The sequence below is a fragment of the Meles meles genome, chromosome 17, assembly GCF_922984935.1.
Source record: "Meles meles chromosome 17, mMelMel3.1 paternal haplotype, whole genome shotgun sequence".
NCBI lineage: Eukaryota > Metazoa > Chordata > Mammalia > Carnivora > Mustelidae > Meles > Meles meles.
Window position 1 is genome coordinate 24498879 of NC_060082.1, and position 16489 is coordinate 24515367.

The window sequence follows — 16489 nt, forward strand, 5'->3', positions numbered from 1 at the left end:
TTCAGATCACAATGAAATTAAGCAAGAACACTTACATAATAAACCCAGTGCTAATCACAGGTGCCCTCCTTCGTACTCATCACTCATTTAAACCATCCACCTGCCCACAACCTCTAGCCACCCTGAGTTTATTCTCTGTAGTTACAAGTCTGTTGTATGGTTTTCCTCTCTCTTTTCTCCCCCTATGTTCATCTCTTATATTTCTTAAATTCCTCATATAAGTGAAATCATATGGTATTTGTCTTTATAAAAAATCAACTTAAAAGGTAACTAGGAAATCTCCAAGTTCCCAGAAACTGACACTTCCTCAGAAATTTTATTTTCTTATTTTTTTATTTTTTATTTTAAAAATTAGAGTGGGACTTATAGATATTGCCTAAAGAAGAGATAAGGAAATGGACTCACACATATCCAGTTGTCTGATTTATGATGAAAGTCAGAGTAAAGCAGTGTCATAAAAAAGAGATATTTTCAGCAAACAGAGCCAACAGAGTTGGATCACCATATTTTAAAAAAGTATCTGTCACCCTTCATTATACCATACACAGAAGTCAAATGCAGTCTTAAATGTGAGAGAGAAAACAATGCTTTTAGAGAAAAGCATCATTGTACCCTAGGAGTAAGCAAAGAATCCTTAAGTAGGACACAAAATGTGCTAACCCAGTAGGGAAAAAAAATGAAAATTTGTTCTATTTTAAAATTTTAAAAAGTCTTTTCTTCTTAAGCTCCAAACATTTTTTTATTGCAATTTTTATATCCTGTGACGTTTACAAGGAAATGTTCTCCTGTAGCTAGAACAATGAACATGCAAGGGGCCTTATTGACCCAAAATTCTTTTCTGCTTAAACATGGCAGTGAATTCAGCATGATTTTGGGATTTGAACCCTCTGAAAAACTTCCAGCTTCAAAAGCAGGCTACCGGGGCGCCTGAGTGGCTCAGTGGGTTAAAGCCTCTGCCTTCAGCTTGGGTCATGATCCCAAGGTCCTGGGATCGAGCCCCGCATCAGGCTCTCTGCTCAGCAGGGAGTCTGCGTCTTCCTCTCTCTCTGCCTGCCTCTCTGTCTGCCTCTCTGCCTACTTGTGATCTCTGTATGTCAAATAAATAAATAAAATATTTTTTTTAAATGTATAAAAAAAAGCAGGCTACCTTTGTCAGTTGGACTATTCAAGAATATGTTTGAAAAAATAAGAGTCAAGCATAATTATATAAACAAAATATTTAATTATTCAATTTAAAATGCAGAAATTCTGCTCATTAAAAAACACTGAGCAAAATGACAACCCACTGACTGAAGAAGAAAGTCATAATAAATATGTCCAAGAATGTCTAGGAATATAAAAAGAATTCCTACAAAGATATAAGTAGAAGACAGATAACTCAATAGAAAATATATGTATATGTACACAGAAGACTTGAATGGATAGTTCACCAAAGAGGATATCTAGATGACCAATCACCATATGAAAGTCCCTCAATTTCATTTGTCCTCTGGAAAATGCATACTAAAGCCCCAGAGAATTACAGCTCTGTGTTCACCAGAATGGCTAAAAGTACACAGATTGAAAACATGAAGTGCATTGAGGATTTGGAACAGTTCATTCACTGCTGATGGGAACAGCAATTTGCATAATCCTTTCAGAAAATTCTCTGATGCTACCTGTTACACCTAGACATGTTCATCGTTCTGCCCTACCGTTCCATCGCTAGGTGTGCACTCATCAGAAACGAGGACATGTCTTTGTCAAAACCCTCACAACAGCAGCCCTATTTCTATCGGTTCTAAACTAGAATCTACTCAGATGCCACGAACAGACACACAAATGAAATGTGGTACATTCACAGAATTGAATATTACGCAGCAATAAGAAGTAGTAATCTGTAATTAAACCCAGCAGTGCGGTTGAATAACAAACGTATTTTTCATGAAAGGCTCTACACACTAAAAAAATAAATATCTTTCAATTTATGTAAAATACAAAATTGACCAATGGATTCCATGATCTTAGAGATCAGGACCATGGTCCCCCTGTGTGTGGTGAGGGAGAGTTTGAGAGGGACTCACCGAAAGGGACAGCTGGGGCTTCCTGGAGAGCTCGTGCTCGTCAGTGTCCTGAGCTTGGTGCTGGGTTCATACAGAGCCGTCTCTGCCTCCACTGTCTCAATATTCGTCAACCCACTTGTTTATATGCTCTTTACGCATATTATGTTTCAATAAAAGGTTTAAAAACTCAGTGTGCAAATTTCTTGATTTTTGAATTATTAAATGCAATTATGACCGAGGAGAGGGATCCTGTTGCTTCACACACATGTTTAAGAAGCCCTAAAAGGAATAATTTCTTAGATTGTGGGAAAAGCAGGCCAACACTACGTTCTTGGCAAAGTTTGCTCACATTGATCTGGGTCTTGTTTGTGAAAGCACTGACTCACTCCAAGTTCTGTAAATGATTTTTTTTCAATATTATTTTATTTTTTCAGTGTTCAAGATTCATTGTTTATGCACCACACCTGTGCTGCATGCGATAGGTGCCCTCCTTAATACCCACCACCAGGCTCACCCATCCCCCCAAAAAGAGATTCTATTCTTTTATCTTTTGAGGGTTTATGAAATCCAAAGAATATCAGCAGTTACTGCTTTGCACATTCCAAGAACTTGAACATGTTCCAGCAGAGAACATGCCTGGGTTAATGAAACAAATGAAAAGCAGTCACAGCATTAACATTCAGTGGGAATGCAGGGGGAATCAGATTCAAACTCTGACACTGCTGGGGTTTGGGGTTAATTTTTCTCTTCTACCTTGCAAAATTTCTGAGGGGCGGAGCATCTGGTACTCCCTTTAATTCCCCAGCTGTGTTTCAATTTCCTTTTGAGCAAGTGCTTTCCGGCATTAATCACATTTCTAAAAGGAAGAGAACTTGACCTAATGTGAACAGTGTCAGCTACTAAATGTACCCCTAAAATATCCTCAGAATGAGATTTCCAGGGGAGATCATTTGGCTTATATTGTGGGCTGTTTGTGTTTCAGAAGGTAAGACTAAAAGAAGGAAGACTTTTTCCTATATTATAAAACACTTGCTAATATGCTTTTCATGGTGGTAATAGGAGTTTGGTCTAGAAAACGTGATTTAATTACTGTTCTCTAGCTTCGTCTCTGTGGGAGTGCCTTTTGACATTGCTAAGTTAAAAAACTTGTAAACAGCCTATTTAAATGATATGATTATTTATCATGATTTTATTTAATATAAAAACTCAAAAATGGGTTTTTAAAAGATTTTATTTATTCATTTGCAAGAAAGAGAAACAGAGAGGCAGAGAGAAGACAAGCAGGGGAAGAGGCAGAGGGAAAGAGAGAAGCAGACTCCCTGCTGAGCTGGAACTCCCCCCTACCCCACCCCACACACACACCCTGAGGCTCCATCCCAGGACCTGGAGATCATGACCTAAGCCAAAGGCAGACACTTAACCATCTTAACCACCCAGGTACCCTCAAAAATGTTTTAATAAACATTTTGAAAACTGTAATTATCATAATAATTTCCCTTGAAATTATCATAATTTTTTCTGCTTAGAATTTTCACCAAAATGTTTTGGGTGAAGGTATTAAGAAGCATATGAACATATATAGAACCAGAAAAGAAATTAGACAATAGAAGCCGTCAAATCATCTAATAATGAGATTTATTTCAGAGATAGATGATAACTCTCTCTAAAGAAAAATCAATGCATCATTTATAATTGATATTGCCACAGTCTTAGAAGTCTTGCAGTGAAGCAAACATTACTTGTATCATTAGAATGAAAATATCACATAAATCTGAAAAAGCTGAACATGCAATGTTTGTAACGCTGAGGTATTCAAAAGGGTTTCTTCCTGTGGTGTATTTGAGATATATTCTAGAACAGTCTTTAGGAGTAGCGTATAAGAATGTAGAAATTTTTTTTCCGGTATCAGTAAGACAACTACCAGATTTATAATTAATTTAATTATAACCTTCCTTCTCAATAGATTAAAAAGTTTCTTTGAAGAAATTTGGTTTCTAATTCATGATATGTAACCAAGTTATGTGATAATATTTGACTGACATTTTTAAACCAAATTAGTTACCTATCATTATAAATTTCCAAAACTTTTTACTAAGTCAACAAGTTTTGATTGAACCCTTACTTCATGTCAGCCTCTAAGCATTGAGAAATATTAGCAAATAACAGAAAATCCCTCTCGCTCAGCACCTTTCAATATAGAAAATAAAGGTAGCTATCTCTTTAATTATATCCTTTAGTCATTTTTGTAAGGTTTATTCAAATGTGTTTAATTTTTTTCTAGGATAGAGTCTTTTTTCAGTTTTGCATTCTAATATGCTACTGCTTGATTTTTACCTTGGTAACATTTAATCTAGTCACCTTGAAAACTAGGTATTCCATCATTCCTCTGCACACGCAAATATTACAGTTAGTATTCAAAAGTAAAATATTGTATTGGCAAAGACTTCCAGAACCCTGTTAATGTTACCAAACATACCAAATATCTTTTTCTTTTTTTTGAAAATTTTATTTATTCATTTGACAGAGAAAGAGAGCACAAGCAGGGAGGCCAACAGACAGAGGGAGAGGGAGAAGCAGACTCCCTACTAAGAGGAGCCCAATGTGGGACTTGATCCCAGGACCTTGGGATCATGCCTGAGCCAAGGGGAGATGCTTACAACCAACTGAGCCACCCAGGGACCCCACAAACCTCTATTTCTTTACCTAAGTGTTTTTTGTCTTTTCTTTAACAGGAATACTTTCAGTGTCTCAAAATTCACATATTGTTTGCTGAAGCTTTATGTAGATATCATTTGTCACATAAGGAAGATTTGTTTTATTTGTAGTTCATGTTTAAAACTCAAGAATTGAGGCCAAGTTTAATTAAAAGGTTTAAGAGGTTACAAAGTGGAATTGGAATTAAATTTGGTGCTACAAAATATGTAATAAAAATTAAATCATAGTGATTTAAACTCCTTACTTAAATAATTAATTCTAGCTGACTCATTTTATCTGTATTTCATATTCTATCAAAATGTGTTGAACTGTCATAAAGGTTTCTTCTGGTTGAATACTGGCCTGAATACTATCACAATCTGCTTTATTCAAAGGAGCTCGTCATTTTAGCTTTCATTAATGGCCTCTGGTCTGTTTAAAACTGAACATTCCTCAAAAAAAATGCTACTCACCAGTAAAGAGGAATAACAGACAATAGCAAGAATTTATTGGCCCAAGTTTCTCAGAGGCCAACTAGTACTTTTTAATGTGATAGGCTCTCTGCATTCCCATTGCCATTTGTATAATTGCTTCCTTATAAAACATCATGCTTGCAGGAGTCCCCACAGGCTGCTAAGAATCTGGTCAGATTTACAGGACAGAGTTGAAAATAACAGCCCCTTAAACATGCCACATACTCTTTGAAATTAGCCACAGCCCAGAAATTCCAGGCTGATAAATATGAATAAATTAAAACCTATTGAAACATGTCCACGTATACATACTATTTTGTATGGAGAAATATATGTGTTATCTAATTCTGGATTTTTAAGGGGCAAAAAAGTTCTTTAATTAAGGACTTAAAATATAGATCAAAGCTAGACGATTCTATTCAATCAGAAGAGGAGGAAAAGAAACTTTATATATGGTTTCAAATTTGAGTTAACCCTAAAAAGGAAAAAATAATTGATGTCATAAATCATAAGAATTAATTCTAAACTTCTTCTTCTTTTATGAGGTTATATGTGAATGTAATACATGGTTACCTAAACCAGACAACTTGAAGTAGAGGTTTTTAATCCAAAATTCTGTTTCGATTCCAATATCTTAATAAGTTTTCTCCTTCTCCCTTCACCAAAATCCCCCATTTTCAGAGATAGTTGTCTGGTGTTTACCTTTATGGTGTGATTTAAAGTTGTACATTGACCCAACTGCCTTCAATATTCTCTCTTCTTCAAAAATATGAGATCGCCAGATTGAACAAACCTGAAGTTTATGTGGAATGCCAAATACTCTGAACAAATACTTTAAAAGAGTGAAAGCTAGTGTTACTCACTGCAATTCACTGTGAATTATCACAGTTGATAACTTCTCTGGAGCATTTGAGTGAGGAAAGGCAGAAAGGGATGATGAGGGTGAAGAACTGGACTAAGCAAGTCAAGCATGTGGGGTATTCCTGAGGAGGGGAGATCCAAGCAGGAGAGCCCCATGAGAAGAGTCAGAGAAGATGCCCCAGAATGTCATGAGAGGGGGAGTTCAGCGGAAGCAAACCTTGTTTATTTTAAGGGTAGGCATGTCCGGAGAATGCACGTGCTACCCTTCTGCCTGCACGTAATGTTCAACTAGAACTGAATTATTGAGTATCGCTGAAATTCTTCTTAGCCAGAAGTAAGTTCCCAAATGACACACGAATTAATAAAAGTCTTCATTTTTAGCTTTTGATTGCTAGGGTGTGAGCCAAAGTCTACATCGATCCACTTTTCTTTGCTCAGTCCCTGATTGTTGGACAGTCTTTGCACTTTTCCTTCTTCCCAGCAATGCCTCCCCCTCCTCACCCCACACACCATCCCCTACCTGTCCAGGCCTGTGAGATTCTTGTGAACTGATCTCTCCTGTGCTCACTTTACCTATTTAACAACTTTAACTGATATCAGAATATGGCACATAAAAAGACATGAAGTAATTGGGGGTGAGAGGAAGTGTTACAATTATAAGGAAACATTGTAAAAATGGCTCAGAGAAATTATTGTAATAGAACAGAAAAAAATCACGAAAATAACAGAAGGAAAGGGGTAAAAAGATTTGTTAGAACACTTCTATTTGCTTTGGCATTTTAACTCAGCGTACCAAATTTCTCAAACCTTGTTGACCAAAAGCGTAATAGACAGAAAAGTGGTTATTGAAATGTTAACTTCATAGCTCCCAAAAGTTTTTAATTTTTGAACTAACCTAAAACCATTCCTGACTTCAGAATTATAAATTAAAATTTAGGACATGTGGACAAGACATACAATGGAATTACAGATGTCAGAGTTTCTTGAATTCATGCAATAGAGCTTTAAGATCATTAAATATTTGTTCCCAAGTTTTATCTATTACATTTGCTACCATCCACTATGATCTTTCCTGAAGTTGTCTACAATCTGCAGATATAATGGAAAGGCTCCGTGAGAATTTGCTAGTCTTCCACTCATTTTTTTATTTCATTTCTTTGTTCATCCAATGATCATTTTTTGAGTGACTGTTAAGTGCCAGGCCCTATGACCAGCACTTTCCAAAAGACCATTTTTAGTCGGGAAAACAAAAGGAATGGCTGTTGTATTTTATTAGCATACTGTATTTTATCACATAAGGTATTGTGATGGAGATAAGCAAAAGAGAGACTATAGGATCATGTAGAGGAGGCAAGAAACCCAAATAGAAATGAGAGGACGGAGTGCAATACGGTTGAGGAGTTGATTTGTATGAGCTGAAATGAAGAGAGGGAAATAGGTCAGGGCCACGATGGCATCTTGGGTAGGCTTTGCAGGTTGAATAGGAGTTAACCAGATAAGGATGATAGGAAGGAGGACATTTAAGACTGAAGAAACATCAACTGGTGTACAAAAGACTAACAGTAGATCTGCAAAAATGGAGGCTTGAGATCAGCCCCCACATTTCTAAATCCTCCATCAATGGCATTTCCACAAGTGCTGCAGGTGTAATTATAGTGTGTGTTGTTTTTCTTCTTTTTCTTTTTCAATACTTATCCTTCAAGATTGTCATGAGAATTATTCAGATGCCAAATCATTCCTGCTAGAGTTTTCAAAGGTCCGCAATTACTGTCACCCTCTGACCCAGCTCCATTTTACAACAACCAGTCGGTGTAGACTGTTTTAAGAAGCCACCATTTTGACTTGAACAATAATCGGCATTAGGTATTAGTGATCCAAACACTACACATTCCACGAAACTTGATTTCAGTGATGTATTCAAGCTGTATCCTGAGAGTAGCTTGTTTCAGCCCTCATTATTAGATACTTGTTTTCTGCCTCACTTGTTTTTGCTAGTACCTGTTCCCCCATTTGTTTTTCATAACCCTGGAATTATCTTCATGGTATTTACACTGTTAAAATTTCAAGAAGAAATTGCATAATCATACTTCTAAATTTTAAATTATTTTATTTCTTCAAATGCCCTAATAATGCAACATAATCTCTCTTTTTTTAGAGTTAATTTTTAAAACTTCATTTGTGGACACCTGAGGGGCTCAGTTTCTCAGTTGAGAAACCACCTCTTGATTTCAGTTCAGGTCATGATCTCAGGGTCATGGGATCAAGGCCTGAATAATGCTCTGCAGTCAGTACAGAGGGGCTGAGATGCTCTCCTCCCTCTGCTCCTCCCCACAACCCCTCACACCTGCTCACATGTACACACAAGTGTGCTTCCTCTCTCTCTCTCTCAAAATAAACAAATAAATAAACTCTTATAAAAAATTAAAACAAAAAATAAAAACTCCATTACAACTGATATTTTCTTCATATGGATATATATATTATTTACCAAATACCTTTAATTATTCTCATGTTACTTATAAAATACTTTAAATATGTTTTATTTTAAAAAGCTAATTGGAAGGGCACCTGGGTGACTCAGTGGATTAAAGCCTCTGTCTTCAGCTCAGGTCATGATCTCAGTGTCCTGGGATGTAGCCCTGCATCTGACTCTCTGCTCAGCGGGGAGCCTGCTTCCCCACTCCACACCCCACCCCCCACCCCCCCGCCTACCTCTCTGCCTACTTGTGATCTCTGTCTGTCAAATAAATAAATAAAATCCTTAAAAAAATAAAATAAAAAAATAAAAAAATAATTGGATCTTATATATATATGCACATATAACTAATATGCATATACACCAATAAGAAGTTGGGAAAGAAATTTAATATAAAATACCTACTTTTTCTATTTCCATTTTGTCCATTTATTTTTTTCTAATTTGATTTTTAGTTTTCTTTTTTTTATATTTTATTTTTTTTCCATTTTATTCATTTTTTCAGCGTAACAGTATTCATTCTTTTTGCACAACACCCAGTGCTCCATGCAAAACGTGCCCTCCCCATTACCCACCACCTGTTCCCCCAACCTCCCACCCCTGACCCTTCAAAACCCTCAGGTTGCCCCAACCTCCCACCCCTGACCCTTGAAAACCGTCAGGTTGTTTTTCAGAGTCCATAGTCTCTTATGGTTCGCCTCCCCTCCCCAATGTCCATAGCCCGCTCCCCCTCTCCCAATCCCACCTCCCCCCAGCAACCCCCAGTTTGTTTTGTGAGATTAAGAGTCATTTATGGTTTGTCTCCCTCCCAATCCCATCTTGTTTCATTTATTCTTCTCCTATCCCCCTACCCCCCCATGTTGCTTCTCCATGTCCTCATATCAGGGAGATCATATGATAGTTGTCTTTCTCCGATTGACTTATTTCACTAAGCATGATACGCTCTAGTTCCATCCACATCGTCGCAAATGGCAAGATTTCATTTCTTTGGATGGCTGCATAGTATTCCATTGTGTATATATACCACCTCTTCTTTATCCATTCATCTGTTGATGGACATCTAGGTTCTTTCCATAGTTTGGCTATTGTAGACATTGCTGCTATAAACATTCGGGTACACGTGCCCCTTCGGATCACTATGTTTGTATCTTTAGGGTAAATACCCAGTAGTGCAATTGCTGGGTCATAGGGTAGCTCTATTTTCAACATTTTGAGGAACCTCCATGCTGTTTTCCAGAGTGGTTGCACCAGCTTGCATTCCCACCAACAGTGGAGGAGGGTTCCCCTTTCTCCACATCCTTGCCAGCATCTGTCATTTCCTGACTTGTTCATTTTAGCCATTCTGACTGGTGTGAGGTGATATCTCATTGTGGTTTTGATTTGTATTTCCCTGATGCCAAGTGACGTGGAGCACTTTTTCATGTGTCTGTTGGCCATCTGCATGTCTTCTTTGCAGAAATGTCTGTTCATGTCCTCTGCCCATTTCTTGATTGGATTGTTTGTTCTTTGGGTGTTGAGTTTGCTAAGTTCCTTATAGATTTTGGATACTAGCCCTTTATCTGATATGTCGTTTGCAAATATCTTCTCCCATTCTGTCAGTTGACTTTTGGTTTTGTGAACTGTTTCCTTTGCTGTGCAAAAGCTTTTGATCTTGATGAAATCCCAATAGTTCATTTTTGCCCTTGCTTCCCTTGCCTTTGCCGTTGTTGCTAGGAAGATGTTGCTACAGCTGAGGTCGAAGAGGTTGCTGCCTGCATTCTCCTCAAGGATTTTGATGGATTCCTTTCTCACATTGAGGTCCTTCATCCATTTGGAGTCTATTTTCGTGTGTGGTGTAAGGAAATGGTCCAATTTCATTTTTCTGCATGTGGCTGTCCAATTTTCCCAGCACCAGTTATTGAAGAGGCTGTCTTTTTTCCATTGGACATTCTTTCCTGCTTTGTCGAAGATTAGTTGACCATAGAGTTGAGGGTCCATTTCTGGGCTCTCTATTCTGTTCCACTGATCTATGTGTCTGTTTTTGTGCCAGTACCATGCTGTCTTGATGATGACAGCTTTGTAATAGAGCTTGAAGTCCGGAATTGTGATGCCACCAACTTTGGCTTTCTTTTTCAATATTCCTTTGGCTATTCGAGGTCTTTTCTGGTTCCATATAAATTTTAGGATTATTTGTTCCATTTCTTTGAAAAAAATGGATGGTATTTTGATAGGGATTGCATTAAATGTGTAGATTGCTTTAGGTAGCATGGACATTTTCACAATATTTATTCTTCCAATCCAGGAACATGGAACATTTTTCCATTTCTTTGTGTCTTCCTGAATTTCTTTCATGAGTACTTTGTAATTTTCTGTGTATAGATTCTTAGTCTCTTTGGTTAGGTTTATTCCTAGGTATCTTATAGTTTTGGGTACAATCGTAAATGGGATTGACTCCTTAATTTCTCTTTCTTCAGTCTTGTTGTTGGTGTACAGAAATGCAACTGATTTCTGTGCATTGATTTTATATCCTGACACTTTACTGAATTCCTGAACAAGTTCTAGCAGTTTTGGAGTGGAGTCTTTTGGGTTTTCCACATATAGTATCATATCATCTGCGAAGAGTGATAGTTTGACTTCTTCTTTACCGATTTGGATGCCTTTAATTTCTTTTTGTTGTCTGATTGCTGAGGCTAGGACTTCTAGTACTATGTTGAATAGCAGTGGTGATAATGGACATCCCTGCCGTGTTCCTGACCTTAACGGAAAAGCTTTCAGTTTTTCTCCATTGAGAATGATATTTGCGGTGGGTTTTTCATAGATGGCTTTGATAATATTGAGGTATGTGCCCTCTATCCCCACACTTTGAAGAGTTTTGATCAGGAAGGGATGCTGTACTTTGTCAAATGCTTTTTCAGCATCTATTGAGAGTATCATATGGTTCTTGTTCTTTCTTTTATTAATGTGTTCTATCACATTGATTGATTTGCGGATGTTGAACCAACCCTGCAGCCCTGGAATAAATTCCACTTGATCGTGGTGAATAATCCTTTTAATGTACTGTTGAATCCTATTGGCTAGTATTTTGGCGAGAATTTTTGCGTCTGTGTTCATCAAGGATATTGGTCTGTAGTTCTCTTTTTTGGTGGGATCCTTGTCTGGTTTTGGGATCAAGGTGATGCTGGCCTCATAAAATGAGTTTGGAAGTTTTCCTTCCATTTCTATTTTTTGGAACAGTTTCAGGAGAATAGGAATGAGTTCTTCTTTAAATGTTTGGTAGAATTCCCCTGGGAAGCCGTCTGGCCCTGGGCTTTTGTTTGTTTGGAGATTTTTGATGAATGTTTCAATCTCCTTACTGGTTATGGGCCTGTTCAGGTTTTCTATTTCTTCCTGGTTCAGTTGTGGTAGTTTATATGTCTCTAGGAATGCATCCATTTCTTCCAGATTGTCCAATTTGTTGGCGTAGAGTTGCTCATAGTATGTTCTTATAATTGTCTGTATTTCTTTGGTGTTAGTTGTGATCTCTCCTCTTTCATTCATGATTTTATTTATTTGGGTCCTTTCTCTTTTCTTTTTGATAAGTCTGGCCAGGGGTTTATCAATCTTATTGATTCTTTCAAAGAACCAGCTCCTAGTTTCATTGATTTTTTCTATTGGTTTTTTTTTGTTGTTGTTGTTTCTTTTTCATTGATTTCTGCTCTGATCTTTATGATTTCTCTTCTCCTGCTGGGTTTAGGGTTTCTTTCTTGTTCTTTCTCCAGCTCCTTTACGTGTAGGGTTAGGTTGTGTACTTGAGACCTTTCTTGTTTCTTGAGAAAGGCTTGTACCGCTATATATTTTCCTCTCAGGACTGCCTTTGCTGTGTCCCACAGATTTTGAACTGTTGTGTTTTCATTATCATTTGTTTCCATGAATTTTTTCAATTCTTCTTTAATTTCCTGGTTAACCCATTCATTCTTTAGAAGGATGCTGTTTAGTCTCCATGTATTTGGGTTCTTTCCAGCTTTCCTCTTGTGATTGAGTTCTAGCTTCAGAGCATTGTGGTCTGAAAATATGCAGGGAATAATCCTAATCTTTTGATACCGGTTGAGACCTGATTTGTGACCCAGGATGTGATCTATTCTGGAGAAGGTTCCATGTGCACTAGAGAAGAATGTGTATTCTGTTGCTTTGGGATGAAATGGTCTGAATATATCTGTGATGTCCATCTGGTCCAGTGTGTCATTTAAGGCCTTTATTTCCTTGTTGATCTTTGGCTTGGATGATCTGTCCATTTCAGTGAGGGGAGTGTTCAAGTCCCCTACTCTTATTGTATTATTATTGATGTGTTTCTTTGATTTTGTTATTAATTGGTTGATATAGTTGGCTGCTCCCACGTTAGGGGCATAGATATTTAAAATTGTTAGATCTTCTTGTTGGACAGACCCTTTGAGTAGGATATAGTGTCCTTCCTCATCTCTTATTATAGTCTTTGGCTTAAAATCTAATTGATCTGATAGAAGGATTGCCACCCCAGCTTTCTTCTGATGCCCATTAGCATGGTAAATTGTTTTCCACCCCCTCACTTTAAATCTGGAGGTGTCTTTGCGTCTAAAATGGGTTTTTTGTAGGCAACATACTGATGGGTTTTGTTTTTTTATCCATTCTGATACCCTGTGTCTTTTGATTGGGGCATTTAGCCCATTAACATTCAGGGTAACTATTGAGAGATATGAATTTAGTGCCATTATTAGCCTGTAAGGTGACTGTTCCTGTATATTGTCTCTGTACCTTTCTGATCTACTACTTTTAGGCTCTCTCTTTGCTTAGAGGACCCCTTTCAATATTTCCTGTAGAGCTGGTTTGGTGTTTGCAAATTCTTTCAGTTTTTGTTTGTCCTGGAAGCTTTTGATCTCTCCTTCTATTTTCAATGATAGCCTAGCTGGATAGAGTATTCTTGGCTGCATGTTTTTCTCGTTGAGTGCTCTGAATATATCATGTCAGCTCTTTCTGGCCTGCCAGGTCTCTGTGGATAAGTCTGCCGCCAATCTAATATTTTTACCATTGTATGTTATAGACTTCTTTTCTCGGGCTGCTTTCAGGATTTTCTCTTTGTCACTAAGACTTGTAAATTTTACTATTAGGTGACGGGGTGTGGACCTATTCTTGTTGACTTTGAGGGGGGTTCTCTGCATCTCCTGGATTTTGATGCTTGTTCCCTTTGCCATATTAGGGAAATTCTCTCCAATGATTCTCTCCAATAGACCTTCTGCTCCCCTCTCTGTTTCTTCTTCTTCTGGAATCCCAATTATTCTAATGTTGTTTCGTCTTATGGTGTCACTTATCTCTCGAATTCTCCCCTCATGGTCCAGTAGCTGTTTGTCCCTCTTTTGCTCGGCTTCCTTATTCTCTGTCATTTGGTCTTCTATATCACTAATTCTTTCTTCTGCCTCATTGATCCTAGCAGTGAGAGCCTCCATTTTTTATTGCACCTCATTAATAGCTTTTTTGATTTCAACTTGGTTAGATTTTAGTTCTTTAATTTCTCCAGAAAGGGCTTTAATATCTCCAGAGAGGGTTTCTCTAATATCTTCCATGCCTTTTTCGAGCCCGGCTAGAATGTTCAGAATTGTCATTCTGAACTCTTGATCTGACATATTACCAATGTCTGTGTTGATTAGGTCCCTAGCCTTCGGTACTGTCTCTTGTTCTTTTGTTTGTGGTGATTTTTTCCGCCTTGTCATTTTGTCCAGATAAGAGGATATGAAGGAGCAAATAAACTACTAAAAGGGTGGCAAAGATCCCAGAAAAATGCACTGTAACCAAATCAGAAGAGACCCCAAATTGTGGGGGGCAGGGGAGAAAGGGGATAAAAACAGGTTCTGAAAAAAAAAGAAAAAAAAAAGAAAAAAAATTTTAAAAAAGAAAACAAATAAAAAATATAAAAAAGAAAGAAAAAATATATATATTTAGATGAACTAGTCAAAAACGTTAAAAAAAGATAAGGGTAAAAGTTTTAAAAAATTTAGCAGAAGAAGAAAAAGAAAAAAGAAACAAAATTGAAAAAAGAAAAAAAAAATTGAAAAAAGAAAAAAAAATTGAAGTAGCTGCAAGACTAAAGAATCATGGGGAGAAAGCCATGAGTTCCGTGCTTTGCTTTCTCCTCCTCTGGAATTGCTCTGCTGTCTTAGGAATTGAACCTGCTTTCTCCTTGATAGATGAACTTCGTCCTGGCTGGATATTTTGTTGATCTTCTGGGGGAGGGGCCTGTTGTAGTGACTCTCAAGTGTCTTTGCCCGAGGCGGGATTGCACCGCCCTTACCCGCGGCCGGACTAAGTAATCGGCTCGGGTTCGCTTTTGGGAGCTTCTGTTCCCTGAACGCTTTCCGTAGAGTTCCGGAGGACGGGAATGAAAATGGCGGCCTCCTAGTCTCCGGCCCGGAGGAGCCGAGAGCCTGGGGCCCCACTCCTCAATGCGCCCCCAGAGGACAGCACCCAATCACTCCCGTATCCCCAGCCTCTAGCCGCGCTCCGAGCTCACCCAGCCCGCGACCAGTTCAAGGTAACCCCGAGCTGAGAGTTCAGTCCTCGGCTCTGTCTCTGCAGCCGGCTTCTCCGTTCTAATACCTGCGAGCTCTCCGACACTCTGACACCCCCGATCCTTCTGTGACCCTGCGGGACCTGGGGCCACGCTGACCCCACGTGGGCTTCACCCTGGGTTAGCCTCTGGAGCAATGTCCCTCAGTGGAACAGACTTTTAAAAGTCCTGATTTTGCGCTCCGTTGCTCCGCCGCTTGCCGGGAGCCGGCCCCTCCCCCCGCGGTCTATCTTCCCGTCATTTTAGATTCACTTCTCCGCCAGTCCTACCTTTCAGAAAGTGGTTGATTTTCTGTTTCTAGAGTTGCTGTTCTTCTTCTCTTCGCTCTCCCATTGGATTTGTAGGTGTTTGCAATGTTTAGATAAGCTATCAAGCTGATCTCCTGCTACCTGATGTAGTCTCAGGCTGCTACTTCTCCGCCATCTTGACTCCTCCCCGATTTTTAGTTTTCTTAATAATATATTTTAATATCAACTAAATTTAAAATTAGACTAGCTGAAAGATAGTATCTCCTGTTTTTTTTCCCCCAAATTATTTCAGAAAAACAGAGTTATTGTATGAAGAGAACAACTTTAGTCTACCAAAGCAATCTGGTACATATTTCATTGAGGTTTTCTTAAATATGTAATTTATCATGATTTATTTCATTTGATTAAGAATACTTATCAAATAACAGTTTATAGATACACTAATTTAAAAACAAGTAATTAGCTCTCTGTTTTATGTTAATAATATTCCTTTAACATTTGAAATTGGGAATATTAAATAAATGAGGATTATTAAGTTATCAACGATATTTGTTTTTAACTTTAAGCAATTTTTTATAACTATGTCCCTCAATTAAAAGCAAAGTGAATCCTACTCCTATCCAATAGCCAAAACCATTCATACTCTTATTTCCGGACAGAATAATTTTAAATTACAAAATCAGGCCAAGAAAATAAAAAGTTTATCCAGATAGTTTTATAATTTTTTTTTTAAATTTATGGGATGCCTGGGTGGCTCAGTGTGTTAAAGCCTCTGCCTTCAGCTCAGGTCATGATCCCAGGGTCCTGGGATCGAGCCCCACATTGGGCTCTCTGCGTGGTGAGGAGCCTGCTTCCTCCTCTATCCTCTCTCTGCCTGTCTCTCTGCCTACTTGTGATCTCTGTCTGTCAAATAAATAAATAAAATCTTTAAAAAAATTTTAAGTGACTACATAACACATAAGTTAAATATTTGTTGTTTAAACTTAAAGAGTACCTAAGACAATAGAAAGTTCAGTTCACTCATTAACTTAGAACTTGAGAAGAGAGATATTATTAAAAAAAAAAAAAATAGAGTCGTCAGCTGAGTCTTCCCTGAAAATGTTTGTAGGCTTTTGAAATATGTTTATGTTACCTATTTGAAA

General features: G+C 37.9%; 1 protein-coding gene across 1 annotated transcript in view; it reads left to right on the forward strand.

Moving 5' to 3' along the window:
* Positions 1-16489, forward strand: part of EIF2D (eukaryotic translation initiation factor 2D) — a 407204-nt gene that overhangs the window by 156397 nt on the left and 234318 nt on the right. The gene's annotated exons all lie outside the window — the stretch shown is intronic.